The sequence below is a fragment of the Gopherus evgoodei genome, chromosome 4, assembly GCF_007399415.2.
Source record: "Gopherus evgoodei ecotype Sinaloan lineage chromosome 4, rGopEvg1_v1.p, whole genome shotgun sequence".
NCBI classification, from domain to species: Eukaryota; Metazoa; Chordata; order Testudines; family Testudinidae; genus Gopherus; species Gopherus evgoodei.
Window position 1 is genome coordinate 15,794,092 of NC_044325.1, and position 27,635 is coordinate 15,821,726.

The 27,635-nt window shown below is 43.0% G+C and overlaps 1 protein-coding gene across 1 annotated transcript in view; it reads left to right on the forward strand.

Annotated features, from left to right (window-relative positions):
- The window catches only part of PRKCH (protein kinase C eta), a 170,338-nt gene that overhangs the window by 115,607 nt on the left and 27,096 nt on the right, over positions 1–27,635 (forward strand). The window lies entirely within an intron of this gene.

Genomic DNA, 27,635 nt, shown 5'->3' on the forward strand with positions numbered 1-27,635 from the left:
TTGTCTGTATACCAGTGGGGAAGCTATGGATGGGATGAGAGCAGAGCTATCCCAATGTTGAAACACTTTTGAATCCACACTTGTACATCCGTTGTAACTCCAAGAATCCCCAGTGACTGAATACGTCCAGTATTGCTGTAATCTTAGAGGGCCTGATTCAGGAAAGTATTTTAACACAGGCTTAAGTGCTTTGCTGAAATGGGGACCAGAAAGAATATTTAGAGTATGCTGAAATATACATGATAGAATAGGCAGGGACTGTGCTCTGTTATGAGGGTAGTAAAAAGAATGGAAAATAAGCAGATTTTATTAGGAACAAAGAAAGCTGATAAGTTAAAAGCTGTAAAATGGCATAAAGCATGGTAGCTTACAAGTAGCTTTGCCCCTTGAGCAAGAGTTTGTATGCAGCAGACCTAAATTCTCTTCATATCCTAATCCCTTTTCTGCAACTGAATAAAGGGCATTCAGACATGATAACATATCAAGGGCCAGGGAGTCTAGTAATGTCTGCGGGCAGGTTATATAATATCCGACAGCTCAGATACTTTGCACTTTGATTACAACTGATTTTTTTTAACCTGGTTCAGATTAAAGCCTTTATGCATTCCCTTTTTTATTTGTGTGCTGTATTATTTTACACCATTTGGACCTGTACTGTATAAGGTGTTTATTTTCTGCACATGGACAAAACGGTAAATGCAGAGAAAACAGCCTATCACATCTGCATGCCATCTTTAGCGATCAGTCATTCTGCAATATCTCTTAGCCCTGAATTTCAGTTTTGGTCTGAGGACAAAAGTCCTGCTTTCAGATCTCTGTTGCGTATTGTATACCCATATCTCATCCCATTGACTTCGTTGTGCGTAGCTCCCCTGACTTTAATATGGCTACTCACATGAGTAAGAGCTACTAAATTACCAACTGATAGTAGCTAGAGGAGTCATTGTCAGGGATTACTGATATCATTGATGCCTGTTGGTTTTTTTATATTGTTAAAACAAATTAACTCAAAACATGCAACCTCTGCCCATAGCTAGTCTATGTAAAAACATGTTCCTGTTACTGTTCTGCTTGTTCTTCATCAATTTGTTTGTTGCATCTTATCTATTTAGACTGTAAGCTCTTTGGGGCAAAGGCTGTTCCGTACTCTGTGTTTGTACAGCACCTAGCACAATGGGGGAGGGAATCCTGATTGGGGACTTGGATGCTAATGCAATACAGATAAGCAATATTATTCACTTGCATAAGGGTGAACAAAGTTAGTCTCAAATTTAGGATGGTGATCTGTATTTCTTATTTTTAATAATAGATCCTTAAAGTTTTTCACTGAAGCATACAGTTAAGATATAGCTACATATAACTATTTCAACCAAGATTTCAAAGTATGCAGGCTTGAAGTTAAACACTTAAATCCATACTTAGCAGAGATGGGGGACAATTTTTGGTCAAACAGCCTCTTCTGTAAGGAAGAACTCCCCCCACCCTTTCCTTTTTTCCCATTTTGCTACTGGGAAAGTGGTGGATAAATTGAAAGGAGCCAAAAAAATGAAAATTGGAACTTTTTTTTTTTTTTTTTGGTAAAAAAAAATTGTTTTCATGGGAAACTTCAGTTTTTTATTTTTACTTATTTATTTTTACAAATTTCCCACAACAAACTGTTGTCATCTTTCAATCAGCTCTAGTATGTTGGCGCATGAATAAGTGATTTTCTAAGGTGCTGAGTACGTAGGTGCCTAATTATGGATTTAAGAGCCTGATTTTTTTGGCAACCAGCTTTGAAAATCTTATATCTGACACCCCTAAAATTGTCCATTATTAATACAATAATTGTTTTGTCAATTTAGTACACATCTGTCATCTAAAATAAATTGATGACATTGAATCATTTCTGAAATTTCTGAAGGAAATTTTCAACATTGATACTGGAAGATATAACCCTTATAATAATAAATAATTGGAGATATACCAATCTCCTAGAACTGGAAGGGACCCTGTAAGGTCATTAAGTCCAGCTTCCTGCTTTCACTAGCAGGACCAAGTACTGATTTTTGCCCCAGATTCCCTAAGCAGCCCCCTCAAAGATTGAGCTCACAACCCTGGGTTTAGCAGGCCAATGCTCAAACCACCGAGCTATCCCTCCCCCCTTAAGTTTGCATTAGGAGAGGTGATACATTTAGCAGAGGAAAAGGGCTCTGTCAACCTTAATTACAATGAATGCTTGGTATATTTTTTAAAACAAACAGTATACCAACGGAATTTCATTTCATTGACTCTTTCCTACTTGCTGAAATAGAATAATTGTTGCAACATGACATGTTACAGAAGGTGAAGCAACAATATATGTAATAGTGGCAGCAAGAAAATCAGCAATATTGATATTGTTAGTCATTAGCAGATAGAAAGGCTATACAGGGAAAATCTGAATTAGCTTTTCAGAGTAGCAAGGTCCAGTTACTGAGGTTTCCTTGGTCTATAATTCCTGTTCAGTACTCCAGTTAGTTTTAAAACATTTTGTGTGTGTGCATGAATGCGCATAAAATTATTTTTATACACACACACACACACACACACACACACACACACACGAATTGTATAAGCCTTTCTTTCTAATTCTGTGATTTCAGAGGCTGCTTGGCATACCTGATTTGCTGTTCTCACTCTCTTTTCCTTATTGTCTACCTCTCAGTTATGGTAGCCCTCTGTGTAGCATGTGACTCTTTTCTCTTTATGCCTAGGTCAATTATTTAAAGTTCAACTTGAAAACAAATTTTTAAAAAAGACATAAATGAAGTTACCAGAATTTGATGTCACTGATTCCTTTAAGCTCAGTGTGAGCAATAAGCCATAGAAACAGAATAACCGTTGTATGTTCAGTATATTACTTGGCTTTATTTTTACTTAGATTGTAAGCTCTTTGGGGCAGGCGCCATCTTTCATTTCTGTGTTTGGACAACATCTAGCTCAATTATGTCCTGGTCAATGACAGGGAGTCCTTTGCGCTATCTCAATACAAATTAATAATAATAATTCTAATACCATTTAGTATTTATCAGACACTTTACATTCTTGAATTAACTAATGAATAGCCAACATTTTTATGAGTTGCAGAACAAGAATTTCAGAGTGAGGTGTAGAATTGTTCCTACAGAATTTTCTTCTCTCACAAGTGTTCTAGGCGGTATCTTCATCGCTAGTAGTAACTGTAATACTTGCTGTAGCGACCGATTGTGACTTGGACTCCATGCTTATGCAGGTGAGCGGGGACCCCACTGCTACCTAGGCGTGTGGCAATTCTCTAAAAAGGGTCATGTTTTTGGAGCTTAATGTACCCACCTTATACACACCTACATCATAAATCATTTGAAAACATATTTTAAGTTTGTTTTGATGAGGTATGATGTGGAGCTGTCAAGTGGTGCTATAAGACTGTAGATGAGGGGAAACAATGGTACCCAAAATGAGAGTGCGTCATTGTTTTTGCATGGTTCCAGAAACACTGCAGTCTGACTGACTGCCGTTTTAACTGATTAAGTTAATTTCAACAGCTTGATGTCTGGTAGCTTTGACAAATAGACACCACAACAATGTGTCAGAGCATTTTTATTGATTTTGCAGGGTCAAGTATTATTTTTCCCCAGAAATGTATAAACTGTTTAGCATGTGGCAAAAATGCAATATACTAACATGAAAAGTTTTCACACATATTCTTAACTGTCAAAAGATTTCGCAAGCGAGTATAATAATTTTCTATATTTTCAGTTGAATGTTGCTGACCAGATCAGTCTCTCGCTGCACGTTGTGCACCAGTAGCAGTAGATTGAGTGCCCACAGTTTGTACTGCATAGTGGGTAGGCATAAATGTACATGAATTCCTCACGTAATACTTCCCCATTTGTAAGCTTTTATACTTACAATGTAACATCTAGTCTGCCTGGTAGAAGGTATTAATTTGTAATTGTGTATGCATGTGCTACTAGCCTTTGAAATAGTCTAGGAACTAGCTTTTTTAATTCAGTGACACTTATGCACAGTTCAGTATTAGTGTTAGAGGTGACAATACCCAGTTTTACATTATGAGCCTGCAAAAGCTATGAGAGAAAGAAGTGACCTAATGAAGATAAATTCCACAAGCAAGTCCTTGCCTCTGCATTGCAAAGAAGAAGTTACAGCCCTGGCCAACCATGTCATCAACAATATGAGCTACCCATTTGACCCAGAATCACATCCAGAGGTGCTTATCGACATATTTACTGGACTGCATGTAACATCAGATGTCGAAGAGTGCTGAAAATACAGATGATGTTGGTGAAAAACAAATGTGAGAGGTGTGCTTGATTTTGATGGGACTGGTCAAGATATCTGGCATCAAACCATTTGCTGACATGACCAAGACCACCAACTTTAAGTCTGGCAAGGGAGGGACAATCCCAGCAGCTATCAGTCCAGAAATTTGTTTTCTACAGAGCCCTGTCCTTAGCAAAATGCAGAGATAGTTTCAGTGGCAACTGTTCTTAGTCACCCAAAAGGACCTTTCCCTATGTCCTTCCTCCATGCTGATGGAACAATGGAAAAAACAGACAATGCTGAATTATGGCATCAGCTGGAAGTTTAAACAGAATCCTTGAGCTAACAGCAGGCAACAAAGAAACCTCAATCTACATCAGAGGTGCCATGACTGTCATACAATGGATGTCTGGAGACAGTTTCCACACATTCATTTAATTGGCTGCTGAGTACTTGAGACAGGTCCTATAAGGATTTGACAAAGCTAATTCTCTAATCAGTCTTTGACAGATATGAGAACAGTAACGCCGTGAAAACTGCAGAAGGACAGCACTGGACAGGATCTAAGGTTGGATGTAAGAAATACCAGGTGAGTGGTGGACACTCTGTGCCTCCAAGGAAGACTTTTCTAAATGTGGCATCCAACATGTAGTCACTTGTAAAACTCTTCTGTGACTATATGGTTCAAAATGCATCCATGTGTGTAGAAGCACACCCAAACAAACACTCCCTCTTGCAGGAAGCTTTTCCAATGGCCGGTCGAGGTGTTGAAGCCAAACACTTGTACAGTACTCAAGAGGAAGTGGACACAAGGATACTTCAGCATACTGTATGTGCCAATATGGCTTTTGGGTCTCTTGGTGTCAAAGGAACCGTAGTAATTAGGTCACCTGATATAGATGTTTTTTGGTCCTTGCTGTTCACTGCTTTCCAAAAATGGAATGCACAGATAATGTGGATTGAAACAGACACCATCATAACTGGCAAGTGTCACTTCATACCTGTGCATGCAATTTATGATGCACTCACTCCTGATTTCTCCAACATACTTCCTACTGTATGTGCATTAGCTGGATGTGACTCTGTGTCATCCCTACTTGGTACTAGGGACAGGGGGGAAATCTGTGTTTAATGTTGTCAAAACAAAGGGTGCCTACTGGTTCAGAGATCTTGCCAAATTGGGAGAAAATGATAGACAAGCCATAATTTTTGCAGCAAAGTAGTTGGTAGTAGTGTTGTATGACCAGAGTGAGAAAGAAAAGGAGACCCACAGAGACCTCAGTTGCTTGTGCTTCAGTCTAGCCATCAAAAAGGACACATCACTAGCCAAACTCCCACCATGTGAGCACAGTTTTGAAGAGCATGTCAAAAGAGCATCTTTGCAAACAAGTTTTGGATTTCTTGACACACAGGTAAACTAGATATTGGATTACCATTGCAACAGGGATGGCAAAATGTATTCATCAATAGCTCAGTGGCATCTGAGCTTCTACAAAACCTTATTTGTGCCTGTATTAGAAAGGGTCCCTGCACAATCAACGTCTGTGGTCAGAACAATCTTCCATGCACAGAACTGTGTACATGCCAAGGCAATGAAGACTGTGGTTACCCACATACACTCAACAGAGATCTTAATATTGAACAAGATGTTGACTAGAAATGTCACCAGCGCTATTACATTTCATTGATACTTGTACAAATTTATTATTAGATTTTGTTTTATCCTTTAGATTGTTATGGTGCTTTGAGGTCACAAAGAAATCCAACATTGTGTCTTGAAATAATACACAGAGTCAGTAAACTAAGAGAAACGAATGCCAATATTTCCAAGTGGTCATTTTGACGTGTTGATGGTGTTATTGTTTATCCCTATCCCTATGGTAACAGCACCACTAGACATCTCCACTGCATACCTCATCTTACATTATTCAAAAACTTATGTCTAATTTGTGATGTGTATGTATGTGGAGAGGGTACATGAAGTTAACCACAGTGGTTGGTTGTGTACTGCTCACCTAATCCCTGCAGTGGGCAGGTCAAGTGGGGTAGAGAATAGGTATAGCCTTGTTTCCATCCCATAATACACCAGCCAAGTGCAGCTGAATTGATGCAGGGAGTGTCATCACTTGCTGCTGGTATAGACCAGAATTCAAATTGCTTAACCACTACCCCAGCTACAGAGCAAATTGAGAAGCGTGCCTCATAGGTGTGTCACAATACCTGCCAGGATAGTGCAGTTTAGACACCACCACCCCCCTTGCTTGGAGCTGTGCCTAAGGCACAGTCTACTCCATAAGTTGCATTTCCTGATCCTTATCCCACTGATGCCAGTGGCAAAACTGTTTGACTGCAATAGGAGCTGACCTCAGAAACTAATAACAGAGTTATTCAGAGTCTAATTTCAGATTTATGAAGTACATCCAACGTATAATATCTCCAGAAACCACAGAAACGCTTATTTCAAATTCTGAACAGGCCTCATTTGAATCAATTGTTTATATCATATCAGAAGCATAAATTATAAATATCTAGAGCTGTTTCATAAGTCTCTCTCTCTCTCAACAGCTTAGAAATAGCAAAGAAGTACTCCGGAATCAGGAAAATGACTTCCACCTGGGAAGTGCTTTCCTGCAGCTAAATCCCACTTCCAGGCATTCTGCCATCACAGAACTCATCCAAGAATTTTTAACATTCAATATGAGCTGCTAAAGCAGTGGGAGAATGTGGTATTGTGAGGTGTCCAAACTCACTGGATACATGCCCTCTCAGTCAGAGAAGCCTTGCCAAAATGGCCATGGCTTTTTTGTATTTTGCAGAGAAATTGAAATTTGGGCCGAAGGTGGAAGGGAGAAATGCAGTGAGAGCTAGGACTTTGGAATGCAACACTCAGGAATTTCATCGCATGCAAGTTTGTGAGGAAAAAAGAACTTTGAAAACAGAAATCATTAATCCAAACTCTCTTCTGTAAATATGCCTCTATGTATACAGGAAAGCTGTAGAGCATTTCATTTGCAGACTCCAATGCACACAGGTTCTAGCACGTTGGAAGCAGTGGCTGAGCTGATGTGTGGCACGTAGCATACAGGCTTTTTTCTCCAGATGAATCCGGTTTGGTCTCTTGAGAGAGTTTCCTAAGCGAGAAAATAAAACAGAGGTTTGTCATGTGTCCTGACTTAATTCTGGAAAAAGGGTTTAAATTTGATGTATTTTATATTTCAAAACACACCAAGTTAATGAAATTTGCAGAATGTGTAAATTTTTATCTATGTTCTAGCACTTTAACATAACCCACAATCATAGACTCATAGAAATGTAGGGCTGGAAGGGACCTGGAGAGGTCATCTAGTTCCTCCCTCAGTGCTCAGGCAGGACCAAGTAAACCTAGACCATCACTGACAGGGTGTCTAACCCAGAGATTTTCAAACTGTGGGGCATGCCCCTCTTGGAGGGCCTGAAGGAATGCTGCAGGGGTGCGATATGCAAGGCATTTTTTACTTTTTTAAAAATTATTACTAAGGCCCTACTTAATTTGCGATATTGTCGAAATTGCAGATCCTCCAATATTAGGCTTCCACTGCAATTTTGTCAGCTGCCTTGGGCTGACGGTGGGAGCCTCGGCCACCAGCCAACAAATTGCGGTGGAAGCCTGATATTGTGAGATCTGCAATGTTGCCATTTAAGTAGGGTCTTAAGTATGAGTAAACATTTTGCAACTTATTTAATCAGGTGGACTTTTTTGGCTGATACAAGGCTGCTGATGCAGTATGCAGGACTGTGTAACAATTTATTTAATTATAAGCTGACGATCATTTCTATAGCCACAACTACCTTTCCCGCCTTCCGGTTTAGTATGTCATTTCCTGTCTTTACAGGAAGCAGTTGTGCAGTGTTTATTCTGCTGGTGAGTTTGATGTTTTTTCATATAATTATGTGGTCAAAAATGGATAGGTATATACTGCTAAAAGATACTCATGTTTTGAAATAAAAGGCAGAAGCTGAAACTACTAAAGTTGACATAGAGGAAAAATCTGTAAAAACAAAAAATATGATGAAGCCTTTTTGGATTTTGGTTTCACTTCCTTTGCAGTTAACAGAGAAATTAGGTCATAATTAAGACGCCATTTTTAGAAACAAAACATGGTGATTTGGTAGGAAAAAACAGATTTTTTTTAAACAAAATCTACAAGAAATTAACAAAAAACCACAGTGAAAAATGTGGTATCCACCCTTGCAAGTGCTTTAAATGCATCATATCAAGTCGTGTACCACACTGCCAAGAATAAAAAGCCTTATGTAACTGGGGAAAAGCTGATTCTCCCAGCAGCAACTGACATTTGCAGGATGATACTTGGTGACAGCATGGCAGAGAAGTTTAAAAATGATTCTGCTGTCAGCCAACACTGTCAGTCACCAAGTCTCTGACATGTCAGAAAATATCAAGGCACAGCTGATCTCTCAATTGCAATCCAGTTTATTTGCAAGCCTGTTGGATGAAGCAACATATGTGTATATATACATATCAAAAGAAGCTCATTTAATTGCTTACATTCGGTACTCTCATGAAACATCAATATTGGAAGTTTTTTTGTTCTGTAAGCCAGTTAAGATGTGTGCAACTGGGTCTGCACTGTTTAACATATTAAACAACTTCCTAATTTCTCACGTGTTGAAGTGGGAAGCCTGCATCCAAATCTGCATGGATGGACCCCTTCTATATCTGGAGGTAGGGCAGGCTTGAAAGTCAACGTTTTTGAAACTGCTCCACAACTTGCAACTTGAAACATGGATCAGGAACTTGCTGAGGTTCTGAGTTCTGCTATTAAAATCATGAACTTTATCAAGATGCAGCCTACAAGGGCACATCTCTTTGCAATGCTTTGTGGAGAAATGGGAGCAGCACACAATGCTTTGTTGTTTCAGATGGAAGTCAGGTGACTATCGGGGGGAAAGTGTTGCAACACGTTTATAAATTGAGAAACGAAGTTCGACTTTTTCTAGTGGATTTGAATTTCAGCAACTGTGACTCATGAGTGGAAGTTCTCCATATTGTGTCCCCTACTCCCTTTGGATATATGGAAGTTGTTCCACCTGACCATAGAAACTGCTGGCTAACCTGAAAGTCCAGTGAAGGGGAAAGTGCTTTTCTTTTATAAAGATTGTGCGGAAAGCTTTCTCAGCACCTCCCCACTTACAGAGGTAGAGCATCTCCCATCACAACCATCTTCAAGGGCCCTGAAGGGTAGCATTCCCTTGGCCAGATGGGATTTCTTCTAAAGTTTGTCTATGTGAATGTCAGACAGAGGCAGCCTTTCAAGTGACATAGTACCTACTGGACCAGGGAGCAAGGAACAAGTCCAAATTGCACTGAGCTGTGAGTAGACCATGAGGCTAACCCTAAACTGAGCATGCTTTGGGACAATAGGGATGTCAGGTGGAACTCTTGGAGACCAAGCAGCAAACCTGGCAGACCCTCACCTTGTACAGGGGTCAAACACATACCTCCAGGTTTTGGCATATCTACATCCATCTGCTGTTATCCATATTTGACCGAGGAAAGGATTTTGCTGTTAGTTCTTTAATTCCTTATGTACCAAAATGCTAGAACCCCTTCCACTATTCCCACTGTTATTTCTAACATGCAAAGGTTTGGAACATTTTTTCTTTCATTTTTGTCTTCCATGGGAAGGCACCTCAGACCCTGGTCTGCTGTTGCATGGTTCAACTCCTGCTGCTTGCTGATGTCTGTGGGAAATGTATAATTTCAGTCTGGTCATCCATCAGTGGGATTTATTTGAATAGAGGGGTGAGCTTGTCTGCTCTTGAAATAGACCCATCTGATGTCTAGAATGCTGTAATCTCCTCTTATGGCTATTTTGATACCTCCGTTGGTTTTAATAGGACTCTGGTGCCCTACTTCCTGCCATGTAGCCTCTTTTCTTGGGAGCCACAAGTGGTTTGAGTCTCCTCAAAACAAACATTCTTTCTCTTGGGTATAGAAGTGTCAGCAGCTGTCACCAAATAAGAAGCCACATGCCACTAAAGTTGCAATGCTGGCATGGAGGAGCTCGCTGCAGAAGATGTGGCACAGACTGTTATCCAACCAACTTCTCTAAACCCTTCATCACTACCTCTCTGGCTGTGTACCCTACAGGCGGTTTTTCACAAGGAGCCTCTAATAAGGTGGGGGTGATTTTTTTTTTCCTTCACAGCCCCCAGTGCTTGCATGTGCAACATGTTATTTGGACTGAGGCTGCCACAAGAATGTGATCCCTTTCTTCCTTGGCGGGAAATTGCAACTGAGTGTTTTGCACAAGTCCTCTCAAGCTAGTAACTTGTAGCAAGCTGACTTTTGAACAACTGGCAATCCAGAATGATTAGAAAAAGTGCGATTGAATGCTGTGTGATTATATAAACCTGTCCTGCCAGATGCTGAGCTACTTTTGATAAAGTTGTGTTAAAGTGCTAAAATATGGATACAAACTTACACATTCTTTACATTTCATTAATGTGGTGTGTTTTGAAATATAAAATGCAACAAATTCAAACCCTTTCGCCAGAATTAAGTCAGGACACATGACAAACCTCTGTTCTATTTTCTCACTTAGGAAACCATCTCAAGATAAAAGCTGACCATCCTCTATACTTACTGAAGTCATAGAATTGAGAGTGCTGAGCATCTCCGAGCGGAAACTCAGTATATTTGTAGAATCTGGCCCTGAATGTGAAATTTTGATAGGAAAAAAAACAGCTGATAAAAGCAAAAGACACCAGAGTCTGGGATTTTCAAAGGCATTTTAAGTAGTTTGGTGTCCAAATCCCCTTGGAAGCCTGGATTTGAGGCTCAGATCCTCAGAGGTATGTTTAAGGGTTTGGGTCTGTGTGGCTAACTCCCTTAGGTTCCTTGGAAAAATCCTTCCCCTAGTGCACCACAATATATACACCTAGGGATACCATGTGATTATAGATCACATAGTAATGCTTCAAGGCATGTTGGGGGCAGGGACTGTCTTTTTGTTCAGTGTTTGTGCAGCACCTAACATAATGGGGCCCTGAACCATAACTAGAGCTCCTAGATAATAAATAGCTGTTTGTGCTTAATAAAGGTGTCAGTTGGCTGAGAGCTCAATTCTTTACTCTTACTCCCCCCAAGTAGTACCCAATGGAACGGCTGTAAACAAATATAGAATTAAAGCATTGTCCTGGAGGCTTTTTCTACTGGGATTTTTCAGTCCAGTAGGTTCGGGGCTGTCCATACCTTCCGGAACACATTTTATTTTTTGTGATTTTTTTTTTCAAGAACTACCTACCTCCTTTTAACACTGAAACAAACACACACAATTAAGGACCCACCTATCCTCTAATGCATTATGTAATTTATAAATAGTCCCTTCTTCCTATAGCCAGAGAAGCCTTTAAGCACGCTCACTCTCTCTCTCCACATCCATTTTTTCCAGTGACTGTCACTTCATTTCCCTGCCATATAGAAGTCACATGGAGCTTTTCCTGAGCAGGCTACCGTAAAAGTTTGTTTAAACTGCTGAGGTTTGGGAATTCCTATCAGCTGGATAAAAAACCCTCAAGACCTGCCTTAGCCTCCTTCCTTATTCTGTCCTTGTAGATGCAACTGATGAAGTGGGTTCTAGCCCACAAAAGCTTATGCCCAAATAAATGTGTTAGTCTCTAAGGTGCCACAAGGACTCCTCGTTGTTTTTGCTGATACAGACTAACACGGCTGCTGCTCTGAAACCTGTTCTTGTGGTGCTACCTCAAACAGGCAAGAGCAGCAGGCTCTTGTCTGGTGAGTAAATGCTGTGAGGTTGTAGTGATGGGCAAATTTAACAGATGCCTGTAGGGATTATGTTCTCATTGTAACAGGGTCACTGCCCCCCTCCTTTGTAGTAGAAGTCATTAACCCATATAAGTTAGCCTGGAGACACAAACACACACACACACACACAAAATTTGTTAGTCTCTAAGGTGCCACAAGTACTCCTGTTCTTTTTCCACACACACACTAACAGCTCAGGATGTTTTCCTTCAGAGAGGCAATTAATCTTTCACACACTCCCCTTTTTATCAAGATCAGACTAAAGCAAATAGCTGAGCAATAAAGATTCCTCCCTTGGCAGGGCAGTCACATGAGTCCAGCCCTCTCTTGCTTGAGGGCAAGGGAGGTACATTGCTCCTCTCCTGTCTGGAGTGAAGCGCCAGTTTCCTCCTATGGGAGCACCTTCATCTCAGTGAACGCCCAACTTTCTGCAGTGCTGCTGCTCCTGAGTCATGTCTCTTGACTCAGTCTTTGAGGTGCCACAGCTGTCAGCCCTTCTCTGCAGGCTTTACTTCCTGGGGCAGTGTTTACAGATTGGGTTTTTCCTCTCAGCGCTAGGAAGGGGATTAACTCCTCCATGGTTCCTCTGAAGATGGTGTATGTACATGCAGCTCATACCACTCAAATTGGCTGCCAATCTGAGTTCCGGGTGGTAGAAGAATAATCACATGAGAATATAGCATTTATGTGGGGGCAGGTTTTTGCCAGCCTTTCTCCCCTTGAGTAGTGCCTCACTCCAGAAACAGCCCCACTCAATATGATGAGAAAACAGTGCCAAGTAAGGCAGCACTCAGCGCGAGAGAGTGGCAGTCTGGCAAAGAGAGAGGCATGAGTGCAGGGGTGGCCAGCCTGTGGCTCCGGAGCCACATGAGGCCCTTCAGAAGTTACTATACGGTTCCTTGTATAGGCACCGACTCCGGGGCCAGAGCTACAGGCACCAACTTTCCAATGTGCCAAGGAGTGCTCACTGCTTAAGTCCTGGCTCTGCCACAGGCCCTACCCCCACTCCACCCCTTTCTGCCACCTTCCCTGAGCCTGCTGTGCCCTCGCTCCTCCCTCTCCCCCCACCCCGAGCCTCATGCATGCTGAGAAACAGCTTATCGGGAGGTGCAGGGAGGGAGAGGGAGGCGCTGATCGGCAGGGCTGCCGGTGGGCGGAAGGCGCTGGGAGCAGGGCTGGGGGGGAGCTGATGGGGGATGCTGTTGTATTACTGTGGCTCTTTGGCAATGTACATTGGTAAATTCTGGCTCCTTCTCAGGCTCAGGTTGGCCACCCCTGCATGAGTGGGTGAGGAAAGAAGCTGACTTAAATTCCCAGAGAGCGCCGCTTCCCCACCCAAAGTGTGGCTCAGAGCAACTTACAAAATGTTATTGTTTGAGATATTTAAAGGCCTATTTTAAAAATCTTCCCAGCTGGAAGCCTCTATTTACACTATATGCAATGCTTCCAGCTCTACAAAGGGAGTTTACAGTAGGTGCATAAAGGGCTTGGGAATTGAGTCATGTAATATTTGATTTATAGAGCAATCCATAGATGTGTGCTGCTTTATAAACACCACATGAGGCACAATCATTCCCCCAAACAGCATGCAAGCTAGCACAGGCGGGATGAAACACAAGTGACAGGTGTAGGTAAGGAAAGTATGTGGCAACACAATAGGAGAGGAGACCAGAACGTGAAGGATCAATGACCACCATGACCATATATCTGAAAACTACCTTATTTAAAAAGAGGCCTGCTGGTGACTGTGTAGCTGGCCAGAGCCAATTTTGTATCTTAACATTTTCTTTAAAGGTGAAGAAATTAAACCAGCAGCTGCTTGGTTCACTATTTAGTTTTTCCACCTATAGAAGTCAGTACAGTTGCCAGTGAAATGCCAGGAAGAGCTGCAGCTAAGTGCAGAACTAGGTGCAACTAAGGACAGAAAGAATCTATCCTTCACCGCATGTTTTAGTAGCAAGTCACTGGTGGCCAGGTGCCAATTTTAGCTTTCTGTCTTGTAAAGATGCAATATGGCCTCTGCAGTGTTCAACCTGTAGAACACTTTGCTTTGAGATAGAAAGTTGAAATTAAAAGTGCTGGGTAAGGCAACCTATCACGCATTACAGGGGCCTCTGACTATGGCGTGTGGATGACGGGTATGTGGGAGCACTTCCACACAAGCAACAGAGCCAGGCCGCTCTTCCAAACATCCTACAAAAGCGTCAGCTACGCATGTCATTGTCCAGGCTGAATCACCCCGTGAACCGGTTTGGGTTGCTGTACAGGAGATAAACTCCGTTACTGCATGTTTCTTTGTTGAATGTTTACCACTTGGAATAAATTCACTCATGATCTAATTTGCTGACACTGCCAAAATGTGAGGGATAGCAAACGCTCAGTTGGGGGGGATAGAACCAACTTGAGAATGATTTGATTAGAGCAGCCCAGCTGTCACAGGGCATGATTGCTCTAAGTGGCTAAGGCTTAGTCTACACTACGCGTTTAAACCAATTTTAGCAACGTTAAACCAATTTAACGCTGTACCCGTCCACACTATGAGGCCCTTTATATCGATATAAAGGGCTCTTTAAACCGATTTCTGTACGCCTCCCCGATGAGAGGAGTAGCGCTAAAATCGGTATTACCATATCGGACTAGGGTTAGTGTGGCCGCAAATCGACGGTATTGGCCTCCGGGCGGTATCCCACAGTGCACCACTGTGACCACTCTGGACAGCAATCTGAACTCTGATGCAGTGGCCAGGTAAACAGGAAAAGCCCCTCAAAATTTTGATTTTCATTTCCTGTTTGCTCAGCGTGGAGCTCTGATCAGCACGGGTGGCGAGGCAGTCCCAAATCCAAAAAGAGCTCCAGCATGGACCGTACTGGAGATACTGGATCTGATCACTGTATGGGGAAACAAATCTGTTCTATCAGAGCTCCGTTACAGAAGACGAAATGCCAAAGCGTTTGAAAAAAAAAATCTACAGGCTACACAGTGCTGTGTGACAAGCGTAACAGGAAGCCAGAGACTCAAATGGACACTCATGGAGGGAGGGGGGGTACTGAGGACTCCAGCTATCCCACAGTCTCCAGCAGTCTCCGAAAAATATTTGCATCCTTGGCTGAGCTCCCAATGCCTGTAGGTTCAAACATATTGTCCGGCGTGGTTCAGGGAATAAATCGTCAATTTACTCCCCCACCCCACGTGAAAGAAAAGGGAAAGAAATCGTTTCTTGACTTCTTTCAGTGTCACCCTATGTCTACTGAATGCTGCTGGTAGACGCGATGCTGCATCAGTGAAGGGCAGTATCTACTCCTCTCCCCTGCCCGGTGGCAGACGGTGCAGTAGGACTGGTAACTGTCCTTGTTATCAACCTGTGAGTGCTCCTGGCTGGCTTCAGGTGAGGCTGGCCGGGGGCGCCTGGGTGAAAATAGGAATGATTCCCGGTCATTCCCAGTAGATGGTACAGAACGGCTGGTAACCGTCCTCATCATAGCAACTAGGGGCTGAGCTCCATCAGCCCCCTCCCTTTCCTGTGTAAAGAAAAGATTCCGTCCTGCCTGAACTATCATAGCAGTGGGATGCTGGGCTCCTCTCCCCCGCACCGCTTAATGTCCTGCCTGGACTGTCATAGCAGCGGGAGGCTGCCTCCCCCTCATTTTATTTCACTAACAAGTCGTTGTTTCTTATTCCTGCATTCTTTATAACTTCATGACACAAATGGGGGGGGACACTGCCACGGTAGTCCAGGAAGGTTGGGGGAGGAAGGAAGCAACGGGTGGGGTTGTTGCAGAGGCACCCCCCGTGAACGGCATGTAGCTCATCATTTCTGCTGGATCTGACACGGAGCAGCTGTGCTCTCTGATACACTGGTTCTCTAGTACACTTGTCCCATATTCTAGGCAGGACTGACTTATTTTTAGAAACCATAAAGGAGGGATTGACTCGGGGAGTCATTCCCAGTTTTGCCTTTGTGCCCCCGGCCAATCTCAGCCAGGGGCACCCATGATAGCAGCAGACAGCACAGAAGGACAGATAACCGTCATCTCATTGCCAATTTACACTGGCAGCAGACGGTACAGAACGACTGATAACAGTCTCTGCTATCATGCAAAAGCAAATGAATGCTGCTGTGTAGCACTGAAGTATCACCTCTGTCTGCGGCATCCAGTACACATACAGTGACTGTTAAAAAAAAAGCTGAACGGGCTCCATGGTTGCCGTGCTATGGCGTCTGCCAGGGCAATCCAGGGGAAAAGGGCGTGAAATGATTGTGTGCCGTTGCTTTCCCGGAGGAAGGAATGACTGATGACATTTACCCAGAACCACCCGTGACAATGATTTTTGCCCCATCAGCCACTGGGCTCTCAACCCAGAATTCTAAGGGGCAGGGGAGACTGCGGGAACTATGGGATAGCTACGGAATAGCTACCCACAGTGCAACGCTCCGGAAATCGACACTAGCCTTGGACCATGGACGCACACCACCGAATTAAGGTGCTTAGTGTGGCTGCGTGCACTCGACTTTATACAATCTGTTTTATAAAACCGGTTTATGTAATATCAAAATAATCCCGTAGTGTAGACATACCCTAAGTGTGGCATTCCAGGCACTCCCTGCCTCAGGAAGCCAGTAACTCCACTTTGGGTCCTCTTGATACCCTCAATAATACCCTTCTTGGTGCTGGTTTCATATAAAACCTTGTACAAAATAGTCCACAACAAAAGTCCCAAATAAACAAAAAGTTCTTCTGTCCTTTGGGGTTCCTCTGAAGCTCACTCTCTGAGCTCTGTAACCCTTAGGGTTACCTCTCAGTCTGTGTGTGTCTCTTTATGGCAGGATCCACCTGCCCTCCTCTTGGAGCTGGATTATCATCCTCCTCCTTAAACCAGGAATCCCCAGCTGTCCTGCTGGAGCTGGGTTGTAGCTTCTCCTTGGACATTAGGAGCTTCTCCTTGAGCTGGTTCCAGTTAGTCCTCAGGCTTATAAGGGTTGGCAGCCTTCTTCTGCTGGTGTCTGCTGTGATGTATACTAGTCCCCTGCTCCCAGCTCATTCCCAGTCGTTTGGGTGAGAGGGGAGCCCTGCCTCTCTGCAATGCTCCTGGCCCTGGGCCCCTAAAGATAGTGTCAGGATTTCCTCCCATGCACCACTCATTTCCAGGACTCTTTCCTCTCTATCCATTTGCCCTTTCAAACCCTTAAAGATCCATGCTATGTGGCAGGGAGGGCTGATCATTAGGCACTACTGCCTATAAGGGACCGACTATCCCATCACAGGAGGATTCAGGGTAACAAAGGGCGATTTGTTATTAATGGTTGTGAAGTCCTATACACACTCAGTGAAAGTGCACTGCCCAAAATGCGTAGGACAAAATGATGCACTTGTCTCCATTACATTGCTATCCTGTAACTGGATGATATAGTTGCCTCAGGCAAGGTGTGGGGCTGGGAGGGAAAGAAAGGATCTCTGTTTTAAGATTAGATCCAATGTGGGAAAAGTTTGAGAGCCAATTGTGATGTGAAATATGGTTGATTCTGCTTGTGAGCAGAGGCATGGGCTTCATAAAAGTGTGTGTGTCCAAAATGCAGAGACAGGAACATAGTAGCATCCTATTCTTTCCTCTTGCCAAGTGCTCCTTGCCCTTAATAATTCCGATAATTCATTAGTTTATGTGGTGGAATGAATGACCTCCAGAATATATTGGTACCAACACTTGAATGTACTGTTCAGTTTGGTGTACTTGTCACTGACAATACCTATGTATACAGAACTTAAGAGCTGCTCAGTTTCCATTGTACATAAACAAAGCAATGTGATGGGAGAATGATGGAAAAAATAGAACTTCTGAGTGTTGTGCATTAAACTTTGATCAGGACATGAGTGAAATACGATGCACTTTAGAGCTCACCTGGGTCATTATACCTAAAACCATCATGGATCAGAAGTGCTTTGAAAAACCTTGTTTAAAAATGGATTCAAACCTCAGATTATAATAGGAAATGTTTATGGTGATGCAATTCTATATTGTGCAAATAGGGAAGGGTTGAGGGTAAAATATGTTATCTCAGATTTTGACAGGTGTTTTCTAGTCACCCATCCAGCAGAGATTTCTTTTCTTCTTGCCTGTTGTTTCTTAGAATAAAAGAAGCTTAAATAAAACATTTTTGGAGTGAAGAAAAGTGGCTCACAATGCAAACACCTGACTGCACGTCCTCAACTGAGGGCTATATTGAAGAAGGATTCATCTGAAACTTAGGTCTTCCTTGGTTTTAAATAGTCTAGTCTGAGAACAGTAGACCCTCAGTTTCAATCTGGTGAAGAGTGAGTGATAGACCTTCACAGTTACCCTCTGTTAATCAAAAAGGTCTAGTTCAAGGGGTGGAAGTGTGAACCTAGTAGAACCATGCAATTATTGACTCAGGATGAGCTGGCAGGCAGGCACATGTTACTCATGGATGGTGCCTTCAAAATTCCTGTCTTCACTGCATGCCGCAGTTAATCACTAGTCCCAGTATTGTCTATACTTAGATACTATTGTCTATTGTCTATATTGCCCTATCCGCTGTTCCTATTACTAGAGGGACAAATCATGGTCAGTGTAAAGACATAGATTCCCTATACGCCACCCTTTCCTCATTGAGTCCTGCTTCAAGACCCACCTCCGCTGCAATTCCTACAAAGGGAAGGGAGGATCAGCCAAGACAGCTTTGTTTTACTGAATGAGTCACCTATTTATTATACATATTTAATCTGTTTCTAAAACAGACATTTGTTAACCACCTTTGCCATGTAACCTGTCCCCTTGGTGGCAACTCCCACATCACTGCTTTGCTTCATAGGTGTGGCATTTAGAATCAAGGCTCTTCAGGACTGGCATCTCTTTTGTGTGTGTCTGTGTGGCATTTTTGGGCAAGCAGAGTGAAATCTGCCTCAAGTGTGGAGGGCTGACGCAAATCCAGTTGCCCAGCTACGTGCAGGCTGCCTGAGCAGCTGGGCAGGCGTTCCTATAGATGTAGGATGGGCTGCACAGTAGCCCAGCGTCCTGGCACTGCGGTGGGTGGGGTAAATTTCATCTCACTTTGTTCCACCCATAGAAAGCCAGGATACTTGCACCTTGCTTGGGGGTGGAGTGAATCACTGTTAATGAGTGAATAGCAATAATAATCTATGTTAAAGGAGAAGCTAAAACGTTGGACAATATCCCATCTGCTAGGCTCTGACAAATATTTCTCCACTTGAGTTCACGAATGAATTTTAAGCGATTTCTGTGGCAAGAGAGAGCTCAGAGGAGACAGGAAGATTTTTTAGCCACAGCTTCCACAGGGTCTTTGAAAAGAGAGTACTAATAATGCCGATGCTGGTCTTGGGTTTTATTGTAATTGGATCTGAAGACATGTTTCCCCAGTAAATATTTTAAAATATTTGTATGTCTACACAGCAGCAGCGAGTCTCAACAGACTCAGGCTTGCAGGGCTGGGCTAGAAATAGCAATGGAGACAGTCAGGCTGGCTCTGGAGCCCAGCTTGAAAATCCAACGAAGGGGGAAGGTCTCCAAGCCTAGACTCCCCCCTCCGCCTCCCCAGCTCGAATGTCTGCACTGCTAGTTTTAGCTTCACAGCACAAGCCCTACAAGCCTGAGTCAGTTAACCCAAGCTCTGAAACCTGCTACTGGGGAGGAGATTGGTTGTTTTGTTTTGTTTTGTTTTGCTGTATAGATATACCACAAGTGCATTATGCCCCAGGTGCGATGCTCTGTAGCCGGTGAGAATGTATCCTAGAGATTGTTCTTCCTAATCTAAACAGAAGCTATATGCAAAGGGGAGGGAGGATTTTCAGAAATAATGAGTGTTTAGCCTGACACTGCACCTATTGAATTAGGAAGTAAAGTCTCATTGCCTTCAGTGGAAACAGGCCAAAACTGAGTGTGTTTGAAAATCCCACCACGAATATTTCATAATTTACCATCCGCTTTCCTGCTGCTGTATAGAAAGGGGTAATAGAGGAAGTGCTACTAAACAGCCTGAAGCCTTGAGAGCTTGCAGTGTTGTAGCTGTATTGGTCCTAGGATGTTAAAGAGAATAGGTTGGGTAAGGAAATACCTTTTATTGGACCAACTTCTGTTGAAAGAGACAAGCTTTTGAGCTTAAACAGAGCTTTTCTTTAGCTCTAAGGAAGGATTGAAGAACTCTGTAGCTCAAATACTTATCTATTTCATCAACAGATGTTGGTCCAATAAAAGTTATTACTACTTCCACTTTGTCTCTCTAAAGTCTTTATAGGTATATCAGAGCCTCAGTAATGTTTGGGTTTTCTTGCTTAAGGACATGATCCAAGCGCACCAGGGTCAATAGAAGTCTTTGCACTGATTTAAGTGAGCTGGGGAAGTGAGGACTGCAGGTGTATATTCTATGGGTGTGGAGAGACCTTTTTGTTTGGCCAGACATTTAGGTTCAGTTCAGGATTTTCTCCTTCCCCACAAAACCCTGTTAGTCATTACAAATATTGGTACAGGTTAGTTTACTGTCCCGGCTATTCCCAGCAGCAGTCAGCACACATGATCCAGATCAACTCTGCCAACTGTTTTCTGCTTCTTCCAGAAATGAAATATTCCTTCTGTTACTCTGGGCCTGGGGTAGGTAGATTTCACAGGCAGTTGTGTGATTAGTGATCAGGAAGCAGAAAGAGTTCCTTTGACTTGAGCCATCCTCTAATTTCAAAATGACAGGCTCAGGCAAAAAGGGGCCATTTCTCTGTCCCTCAGTGCAATCAGAATCCTTTTCAATAAACCAGCTCTGATTCTACCAGGACAGAGCTCTGGCTGGACCTTTTAGCAGATACTAACTACTGGCTGGGCTGTGGATTGTTGCTGGACAACTGGTTATAACTGGGCTTGATCATTAATCATTCATCTTGTCAGGTAATTCATCCACCTCATCACTCCCAGATGTACAGCTGGCACAAGTGCCGTTTCATTTTAATTACCCAGGATTCAGTGTGGGTCCATTTCGTTCACAGTGACCTAACCAGCTAATGCTTTGTGATCCCTCTCCCTCTTTCTCTCTTGGTGCCATCTGTCATGAATCTTCATCGTACTCTTGTTGGTATATTTATGGCTAACGCTTACTGTGCACCTACTATGAAGATTTCAGGCAGAAGGATGGAGTGTTTTGTTTTTTTTAAATTAGTTTGGCAAGCATAAAATAGAACCACTGTTAGGAAAATGGCATTGCCACGGCCAGCAAATTCCAGGTCAAGGCTGTCAGTCCAATGGCTGAGGATCCAGACAGGATGTGTACAGCATACATACCATGAACTTGAAATAATGACTTTTTTCCGTCGCTTTCCTGCACACAGTAAATGAGGGAATGTTTTCATTGGAATTCTGGGAAATGCCTGAAGTCGACCTCTTTTTCTTCTGTTTCCTGAGGAGACTACCATGAAAAAGTGCAGCAAGTAAATCGGTGCTAAACTGCTATATATGTACGTTCAGGTGGATTGCACCATCGTTGGGGTTACCCTACGGTAGCAATCTCTAGCAGTGTCTTTGCTTCAGCAGTAATGTTTTTCTGCTGCCCAATTTCATAAACCAGAGTAGTTCAGTTCTTTTAAGGCTGCTTTTTGAAACTGTCATTACACCATCTAATAGCTGCCATTGGTATAATAAGGGTGCAGGTTTTATTGGTGGACTTGATCCTGAAAGGTGTAGAACACCCACCGCTCCCCATTGGTTCTGCACCTCTCAGGCCCAGTAGCATCAATGAAGCTTTGTGATTATATACTGTGATGTGCCAGGTTTTTAGTCAGTGGCTGTATTTTCTATCCTTCCCGCTCAAATTTAATTGGGAGCAGAATCAGGCCTCATTCGACGCAGTAAAAATTAAGCCGTGTTAGAAATAGTTACCTTCCTTAGGAAACTCTTCTGAGCAATTACAGTCCAAAAGGGGCTGAAATGGGGAAGCAGGGATTTAAAATGAATGCAGAGAGGTCTCAGAAGCAGGTAAAGTCTGATCAGTGTTTGCATCCCTTCATGTATTATATCTGCAGTTAGCCTCTTGGGCATTGCATCTTTATAAACACCATCCTGGGAAGCCAAGCCTTCCGGGTCTTACAAGTGCTGTTGTGTAGTTATACTGCGGGTGTAACACAGAGTTACAGATACAAAGCAGCAGTATCAAGCAATGTGAGGGCAAAACTGAGGGCCAGGAGCTCCTATGGTCTAGTCCAAGATCTGTTGAAAAGTGAATGGCATTGGCATGACCTGGACAAACAGCTTGCAAAAACTTATCTGTGTGCTCGAAGTGCTAGTTGGCTTTAAGATTATGTGGAATACAATATTACTATATATGAAGATACTGTTTCATATAGCTCAACAGACGCAGAAGGAACTAATTCTAAAGCTAAATCAGATTTATCCCATTGGGTACATAAAACAAGATAAACCTGATGGTCCCTGGACCTTGCAGAGGTCCACAAGCGGGGGAATGTGCAAGGAGCCTTTTCTCTTTCTCTGTCTCACTCTCGCACACCACTCTCTTTCCCAACACAAGGGCTAGGTCTTTCCATACACTCCTGAGGGCATAAGATACATCAAAGAGGGGGCGGAGAAAAGATGGGGCCATGTCATGGCTCTCTTCTCCCCCCATCACCTGCTACTTTCCCAGTCCTGGCCTCTGAAACTGACAGGCTTTGCGGTGGGGGAGCGGGCTGTACAATCCCAAGGAATGGAGCCGTGTGCACAATCACCGTACACAGAGGAGGAGCTCCACAGGGACTGTGTTTCCTGAGGGACAGTCCTTCCCAAAGGGCCTTTTCTCCCTCCCCGCAGCTCCACCCAGACTCCATCACGAGCAAGTAGTTACCTGCCATCGTCTGGCTCTAGATGAGGGCTGGTGTACATTTTTAATGGAGTTAAACTCACTTATACAAGGTCTGGATTTGACCCTCTGACTTCATTGTGTATTCAGTATTCAGGAGAAATGTGGAGATCTAGGTTGGAGCCTTCACAATAATGTTCCCCATTCCTTTACCCTAGGGTCTGGCGAGCATTTCAAAATGGCTGTCTGCTATCGCTGCAACAAACGGGGCATTTCATTCACAATCTTTACATTAAGTTTAACGTACACATCATTACATTTAACTTCTCCTTTTTTTTAAGTTGTGTTTATTTTTAAGGAGCCATGACACCACATGAAGGCTCGTCCTTCATTTCATTCTGGTTTTATCGTATTTAAAGTTGCAAACCATTCCATGTTCCATAGCTATGTTGGACCAGCCATCACATTCAGTGCGCTAGTGATCCGAAACAGAATTTCCTCCTGCACTACAGGAGCGTTTAACAGACGCTTGGAAACTAGATAGAGCATTTCACTCACCCAACAAACAGAACATTTATCTAGAAAACTGGGGGTTGGTGAACTAATGTATTGCAAACTGAACGCTTTATTTTGATGCTTCATTTTCAAAGATCAGGAGGACTGTGCACATACCTACAATATCTATTGTTTCCTATTTTAAATAAGGGAAAGTAGCAGAGAAGGCTGAAGTTAAATCTTGATGAGGTTTGGGGATCGTGTTCTGGAAGCACAGAGCTATAAAACAATCCCAACTTTTTCTAAACTTGAGCCAGGCAAGAATACTATGGCCAGGTGTGGGTACTGGATTTCTTTAGCTAATCAACCTAATGTGTCACCTTCAGTATTCCATTTGTCTCTGCACCAAAAAGAAAGTGTTCCTTCTCTGAGCAATGTGTACCCCATATTTACTATTTATCATTACAGAATTGTTCTGACTCTGCTGATTTTCCCTTTAAAGTTCCATGACAGTAGATTTAGAGCAAGCATACAAAGCTGAAAGGTAGTGATACTTCTGTCTTTTATTTTACAGACCTGAAACTTTCAAGCTGTTTTTCTCATGTTAAAAACAGTTGGATCTATTTCTCATCTCCATTTTGTGGCTTCCTTTTCAAAAACCAGCATCCTAGTTTTCCATTTGTGATTTCAATCTCTCGCTAAACCTACTGATGTGGTAACATTGACAAAAAGAACAGCAGTTCAGACTGGTTTTTCTATCTGCATTTCAGTGTAAGAGATGCAGAAGTCTTCCTTAGACACTATTTGCTACAGTTTGCTGATGCTTACTCAGCTTTACTGGTGCTCTGGAAATTTGCAAAGCATTCTCATGATGCAGTGTGATAGGTAATTCCTGGTTATAAAAATATGCATGGCCACATGCATGCCTTATTATTGGAAAAAATCTGCAAGAGATGAGATTTTCCTCTTTAAAAAAAATATTACTCAACAATGACTTCTCCATGATTTCAAGTTATGGGTTTGCAAATACCATTAGTAAAATACCATAGGATAAAGGATCACTTGAGGCCTGATCCAAAGCCCAAGGGAGTTTTTTCCATTTACCTCACTGGGCTTTGGCTCATGCCCTTTGACGTGTCACAGGGTGAGACAAAATGAAGTCTCAGTACAAATATTGGGCCAGATTCTGCTACCCCTATTCAAGTGGAGTGCAAGTAGCCCCTGTGACCACTTTCAGAGTAAAGTACTGCTCAGAGGGAGCAAAGGTAGCAATAATGCAGTAGCCACCTTTTGAACTATCCGACTTTATCCAGACTGACCCGCATTCACTCATATAAGGCATGTGCCTGCTCCCATTGAAGTCAATGACAAAATTCCCAATAGTGCAGAGGAAGCCAAAATGTGAGAATATTGCAGAGAGGACCAGGCAAGTTGCACATTTTTTTCTGGAAAAATTTTGATCTTTAAAATGCCAAGATAGCAAATGCACATGTTGTGATGCCAGGGGCTAGAACAGCTCCCTTTTTGTCACTTCTTCTGTGCCTAAAATAAAAGGATGCATTTAACTGACACACTGTAACTACATGCAGAGCCAATGCTTCATTCCTTAGTACGCACGAAGTCCTTAATTCCAGTGGGAGTTTGCCTGCGAAAGGATTGCATCAAAACTGCATAATGACCTTCGAAAATATCCCTCCCTTTATTGCTGCATGGCACTACTAAAAATGTTGACTGGAAAATGCAAGCGTTAAGGGAATCTGAGGTAGATTTGGGCTTTGTGAGTGGGTTACTTTCCAGTTTCATCAGGTTCCTGGAGTTCTTGCTGCTGAACTGAAGAGCGTCTTGTAAATCTTTAGAATCGTGTCCGGTTTTTTTTAATGTGACCTCATTGGTTCATTTGGCATAAAGAACAGTAGGGCCAGTGAATGCAAAGTAGCAAGTATACAGATGAATACCATTGACATCACTTGAGAAAACCACTGACTGCGGATAGGGTTAGTGAAGAGTGAAATAAATCCTTTTTGGCATATCCTACGTTGGGTGCCAAACTTGGGGCATCTTGTGACCAAGCAAGGCTCAATTAATACCCTATTCTGGGCCACATGAAATAATAAAATGGGAGCTTTAGATTTCACATCACTTAAAAAGATGCCAGTAGGTGCAAATGTCCACCTTGTCACAGTGTGGGGCAGATGTTATTAACAGGATTAATATGCAAGCCTGAGAGAGCCCACAGGCTGGAGCTTTGCCTTGGTGTAGTTAAAACTGTACTTGCTTCCAGAACATGAGCGGGCAGCAGCTGGTTTAAATTTAATGGGAATTACACAAACAGAGATTCCTTTGGGGCACACAATGAGCTTGTACCTGCAAATGCTCCTTTCATATTGGTGCTGTAATGATCATATTGTATCTCCCAGTTAACAGGGAGCCCAGGGCTGCTGTAGCTCGTTGGATAGGAGGTAGTGGAGATTCTAGACATGGCTTCCAAGCAGAACAGGCTCCGGTGGTGCAGCTCCACTATAAAGCCTGATGCTTGCTTAAACCTCACAGCCTCTGATAGGGACTAAAGCCTTCAAGGACCATGACTGTACCTGGTTTCTCCCTCCCTCTCTCATGCATCTGTCTTCCCTGAACCTAAGTAGAGAGTTTCCATTCAAGCTCTTTCCAAGAAACATAGTAAATAGTGAATCTGCAACAACTTGGATTTTATTTGGGGCATCTCCAAGGCCTTCACCTATTCATCAAAATGCCTTGCCCACCTGTAGTGGCCCCCAAGCCAGTCTTGCCTAGAACCAACAAAGATTTTACTGGATATAAAGAATGGTCTGCTGTTTCAACCACTTTCCTGAAAATTTCTGGTAAACAGGGCTTGCCTTTATGCTTGGAGATGTTTCCTGATGTGCCACTAGTGCATGGCAGAATTCCAGGAGCTCTAACTGTAAACTCCTCTTTAAGCCACACTGTAAGGTTGTCATGACCCAACACACGTAATATGTCTCTCTATGTCCTCCTAATCCCTTCCAGGGTTGATTTTGGCCCATAAGGCTTTATGACCATTTTTCGTTTTAAAAAGAAAAACTGCTACTTGCTCGCATCCCATCCAGAGCAAACGCTGCAATGTAACTCAGGAGATCAGGGTTCATTCCTGGCTCTGGTGACCTTAGGCAAGTGACTTAATCTTTCTGCACCACCGTTCCCTGTCACCCAAGTAGAGATAATTTTTCCTTTCTCCCACTCTCTTGTCTATTTGTAAGCTCTTTGGGGCAGGACCTGACTCTTACTAACACGGTTGCTTAGCACAGCGAGGCCAATTGCTCCACTGTAATAGAGATAATAAGAAGCTCTGTGGTCACCCAATGCTAGTTTAAAAGATGTTTCCTGTGGTGGTTCTGGTTATAGGACTTCTGAGACAGAGTGGGATAACTGGCCTTTTCATTTTCAGGGCACCGTAGTAGAGAAGAATGATGGCCCAGTGATTAGAATTCTAGCCGGGGACCTGGGTTCTAGTCTCTTCTCTGACATAGGCTTCCCGTGCTTGTGTTTTTCTGTGCCTGGGTAAAATGGGGTAATAGCCCTGCTGTACCTCCTCAGAGTGCTGTGAGGTGCCCAGATGCCGTGGTGATGGGGACCAAATAAGTACCTACATTAGATAGCAAGAATGCCTGTCCAGTTCAGAGCTGGTATGTCTGCTCTGGGAGCAAACCAGGATGTTTGGGTTGTACCACACCAGGACAGCACTGGCTTATCTGACAATGCTTTGCAAGCATAATATATTTAAGAGCCCAAGTCACACATGTTTTCCCCAAAACCCAGAAAGAGGAAACAGCCCATTCCTATCATGTACGCAGGCGTCCTGCTTTTGATGTTAACATCACTGGGGCGACTCTCTGACAGTGGTTGCTTCCCCTCATCTGTGAGTGTGCACAGGATAAGCTTGACAGTTGAAGGGGCCAGATGCCAAGAGCTGGAGTATATTTTTAGGAGAGCATTGCTTGGGTCTGCAGATGGCTCCAGTGCTATCTGGCCAGGCTCCTGACTGCACTTATGACTGTGGAATATTCCCTGGGGCCATCTCAAGGTCAAACTGCTGACAAGCTTCCTACACTGCTTGATCTTCTAGAATCTGTTTCTTGGACCTAGCTTAAACTATGGACTTCCATACCGATAGATGGGTAGGTGGTGTACTGGAAAGTGCATAGTTCCTATTCTATCAGGTGCAGCCGCCGG